General features: G+C 37.0%; 1 pseudogene; it reads left to right on the plus strand.

The window, feature by feature from the left end:
• Window positions 1-3934, plus strand: part of LOC111737631 — a 13977-nt pseudogene extending 10043 nt beyond the window's left edge.
• Window positions 3935-4969: the final 1035 nt, after the last annotated feature.

Below are 4969 nucleotides of genomic sequence, written 5' to 3' on the forward strand. Positions count from 1 at the left end.
AAGCCTCTTTCTCTCTCTTCTTCATCCATTTGCCTCATTGATTTAGGTATGCTAAAGGTATGTGTGTCTCTTTCCGTACTTGAACTTGGAATATTTGAACTTCCTAGGCATAAGTAATTCTTATAGAATTATAACAACATCTAGAACATTGATTCTAGGCATTTAGAATACAGAGAAGAATAAAATTCAAATATACCTCCTACCCAAAGACTTATTTTCTTTTCTCCTTCTCAAATGAGTCTTCACAGCCCCTCAAAAATCCTAGTGAACTGTGACAGTTTAGATTATAATTAGAGGTACAATATTCAACAGATAGAATTGAGCGATGAAAAATTTACTCAGTTATCAAAGTCAGATGTAATTTTGGCTTTATACCTATACTCACTATGACGCCTTGGATTATAGTGAGTGAGAGGATATCTTCTGTTGGGACTGTTGGCAGGCAGTCATAAGTAGATCTGCAGTGCTCCCTTTAAATGTCCCCCAAAATACTAGAACTTTTAGCAATTGTAAAATGAAAGGCTGACATCACTTTGCCCCTTGCTTAAATGCTTACACTCCTAATAATCTACAACCACAATAAACCTAAAAAACAATTACTAAATACTCAACAGTTTAAAATACACACGAGCATTCACAGTTACAACAAGTATTCCCCTCTTTTGGTTAAAAATATTCTCTCTAGCAAAATGTCACTATTATTAGAATTTCTGTCTCTGAACTTTGCCCTAAGTGACTTCTTAGGAATATCTTCAGACTGTTGGTGATGATTTGACGTAACCGGGTAGCTAGTTCATTTGGAGAAATGCTGTTTACAGTTCATCTTGCTTTATAGAAGAGAGACATTGATGCAGAGACAATGTTGGTGTCTTGATCAGGATGCTACTTAGCAAGTACTTTGTGAAGGTATACTGATTATGAATCTCAGAATAAACCCGTGTATTTAGATAAATGCCGTATGATCTGCTAGTATGGTGAAAGCTTGTTTTACCCATAAAAATATGGACATGGACTATAATATCTGGAAGGGGACCCATTTCACATGTCTAGAGGAGGAAAAGTCACACTTTAAGGGAATGTCAGAGACAGATCTGGAACTCAGGTGTCTGGGTCTGAGTCTCAGAAAATAGGATTTCTGATTAAAAATATCTCCTGTGCTCATGGAAAAGATCATAAACTGGGATTGCAGGAAGCAGTGAAATCAAAACTCTTCTACCAGGCATGGCCTCGATCTTTTTTTTTTTTTTTTTTTTTTTTTGAGAGTGGAAGAGTTGGTTATCCAAGTGAGGAAAGAGGGCTGAGATGGGCAAGGGGCGATCTAAGAATGTTTTGCAGTGAGGGCAGTATCTGTGTGGAGCCTTGGAAAATGGATTAGAGTTTTGTTTCTAGATCTGTGTTTCCTACCCCATCAAAGACCTTTTTTTCCCTCTTGCTAAAATGTGAATAAAAAGAGGGCCAAAAACAAAAAACGAAAAACAAACAAACAAACAAACAAAACAAACAAAAAAGAGGAGGGCAGCACCTCCTCAGGAATCCAGGGTGTTAAGACTTTCATGGTGTTCAGTTTTCTTCTGAGCTCCTGCTACAGAGAGAAGGGCATTTCATTTTTTACAAATCCTGAAGAGAGCAAAGCCAGAACTGTGTTAGAAATAAAATAAAATAAAATAAAAATAAAATCCAGAAAAATCTGCAAATATTTCATTCCAATTCTGGATACTGAATAAGTCAGCAAATTGGTAATGGGCTCCACAGTTTTTGCAAGGACTGTTTTCCCAGGGGGTTCTCAAGTTTTAATGCAGGAAGATTATAAAGCCACATTGTTATTACAGATGGAGCCCAGCAGCCCTGTCTTCCAGGACAAGAATTAAGATTTTTTATAAGTGCTGAATCAACAAGTAAGGGGCAACTTTTCAAGTACCAAAATGGTGTCTATTAAAAATTAAAATAAATAAATAAATAAAAAGCTTAATCCTCCTTGTTCATGTTTTCTCCTTAAAATTTCTCTCCGGAACCATCATATAGACCTGCGAACAGCTAAATTAATATGGATAACACATACAAATTGTCTCTTAAAAATACATGTTATTTCTTGGAACTGAGCCTGGCATTTGGCATGTCTTAGTTCCAATTCTCCCAACAAAGGCTCAGACATGAACTTGGGTGGTTAGTTTATCTGAGAAGTGACATCAGGAGCAGGAATGAGGGAATGGGAGAAAGAGACAGGGAGCAAGGAAAATCCAAAGTAAGTGTTATCAAGGTGACTGCTGTGGAGGGTGGAGGTTTGGTTCTGCCAGGAACCCCTGAGAAGATTACAGAATGCATCTTAGAGTTTTTCATACGAAAGGAGGGATGCTGGAGTATTTATCCACAAGGCTCATCCCCATTTGTTGAGGGTTGCTCCCATGGTCTACCATAGGTCCTTGAGAAAGTAGGAACTCGATATTAAAAATTAGACACTAGACAGTTTTGACGTTTTTGGCCATTAAAAACAGCTGCCGTAAATATTCATGTGCGAGTCTTTATGTGGACATAAGCTTTCTCTTGGGTAAATACCCAGGAGTGAAATAGCTAGGTCATGTCATTGGTGAATATTTAACATTTTAAGAAACTGTCCAAGTGTTTTCCAAAGCAGTTCTATCATTTTACAGATTCACCAGCAGTGTGTGAGAGTTTCAGTCGCTCCACCTCTCACCGGCACTTGGCACTGTCAGTCTAGCTGTGTGAATGGGTGTGTGTTATTTTTCCCTGTGGTTTTATTTGCAGTTCTCTAAAAACTAATAATGTTGAGCATATTTTCATATGCTTATCTGTCACCTGTATATTTTCTTTGATGAAGCATTTGATCAGATATTTTGATCATTGTTTTTTTCTTTTTTTCCTCAATGTCTTGTTTGTCTTCGCCTTATTGAGTTCTTTTTATATCCTGGTTACAATTTTTTTGTCTAATATATGTATTGTGAATATTTTATCATAGTCTCTGGCTTCCCTTTTATATTTTCTTGACAGTGTCTTTGGGAGAGCAAAAGTTTTAAATTTCGATAAAGTCCAATTCACTGATTTTTAAAAATAGTTCATGCTTTTGTTGTCCTATGTCTTATCCTAACCCAAAGCCACTATGATTTTTTTCTGTTTTCCTTTAGAAGTCTTATAGGTTAGCATTTAAGCCTATGGTCTATTTCAAGTTAATTTTTTATATCCTTATAATAAACTTAGAAAAAAAGGAACAAACTGTTTATACATACAACAACGTGGGGGAATCTCAGTCATTTATATTGAATTACATAAGTCAGACAAAAACAGAGTGCACACTATATAATATTATTTCTAGGAGATTCTAGAAAATGTAAACAAATCTATAGTAAAAAGCAGCTTTCAGCTTTTGTCCCAGAGGAAGCCAAGGTACAACTTTCTTTGGTCTTCTTGCATCCTGGTTCATTTGACACCAGCTGCCTCCAACATATCATTCTTGTTCAACTCCAACAATATTAAATTGTGTACCTCAGGTGCCTCAGTGGGGAAATCAGTGCCACATCTGCTCTGGCCACCAAGATCTGTCCTCTGAGTCTGTCTCTAATAAAGTTTGGTGGTGACATCACCAAAGCAACCAGTGACTAGAAGGGTCTAAGGATTGTAGTGGACGTGACCATTCAGAACAGAGAAGCCCAAATTGAGTTGCTACGCCTGCCTCTGTCCTAATCATCAAAGTCCTTAAGGAACCACTCAGGGACAGAAAGAATCAGAAAAACATTAAACACAGTGGAAATGTCACTGTTGATGAGATTGTCAACATTGCCTAACAGATGTGGTACTGATCTTTAGCCAGAGAACTCTTTGGAACCCTTAAGGAGATTCTGGGGGCTGCCCGGTCTGTGGCTCTCATCATCATATCATAGATGACATCAACACTGGTGCAGCTGAATGCCAAGCTAGTTAAGAACTGCAAAGGGAAATATTTCAATAAAGGATAATTCAAAAACCAGTTAAAAAATCCCCCCAAACCAAAAACACCCTCCTTTAAAATAAAAGCAAACCAACAGAAAGACAGATTACTGGTTGGCTAGGGACAGAATTGGAGAGTACATTACAAATAGGAAACTGTTAGACATGATGGAGATATTTATTATGTTAATTGTCATGATGGTTTCATGAGTGCAGGCATATATCAGCACTGGTCAACTTGTATTCTTTAAATATGTGCAGTTTATTGTGTCAATTATACCTCACTAATGCTATAAAAATTAGTTCATTAATTAACTTGAAATAGCTCTCCTTCTGAGGAGCCTTACAATTTAGCTACCCCAAACAACTTCTAAATCAAAACCAGGTATTAATTTTCCTAAATCACATTTAAATTAGAAAGAACTTATTTTGAAAAAAGACTATTAAATTTTATCAGTCTGCTTTTTCTAGTGTGGCCAATTGTCCTTAGATAGGAAAGAAGCACAATGAACACATTGCAATGTGCTGCTCTTTTTGAAACTGGAGTCTTATCTTTTACGTCTGCAATTAGTTGAAATTGACAACTTCAAGAATATATCCTGCATTCCACATGCTGCCACTTAACCCTATACCACCTGTGGGCAGCAGCTAAAATCTAGATCTTTCCCTTGGAGCAGAAACTTCATTTGACATTGTCAGAAACACAATGTACAGTGTACATCTGTTCAAAAAGAGGGCCAATCTCTGAAAACTGGGATTTGATCATCCTAAAAAAATCAAGTTCCATTTTCTGCTTCTCAAAATGAGCCTAATATCCAGTTAAAAAGATGCCGGATCAAAATCTAGCTGGATGACCTTGGGCATGCCACCTGATCTCTTGGGCCTCAGTTTCCTAACCTAAAACATTGGTTTATTAGGTTAGATAATTTTTAATAGTGTTTCCTAGAGGGCTCTTCTTCTAGAATTGGTAGTTAGAAGCCATTTTGTGGCTCACCCTTAACCTACCAAATGCAGCTGTATTTTTGTTCCA

Source organism: Pteropus vampyrus, unplaced genomic scaffold (genome assembly GCF_000151845.1).
Source record: "Pteropus vampyrus isolate Shadow unplaced genomic scaffold, Pvam_2.0 Scaffold29, whole genome shotgun sequence".
Lineage (NCBI taxonomy): Eukaryota > Metazoa > Chordata > Mammalia > Chiroptera > Pteropodidae > Pteropus > Pteropus vampyrus.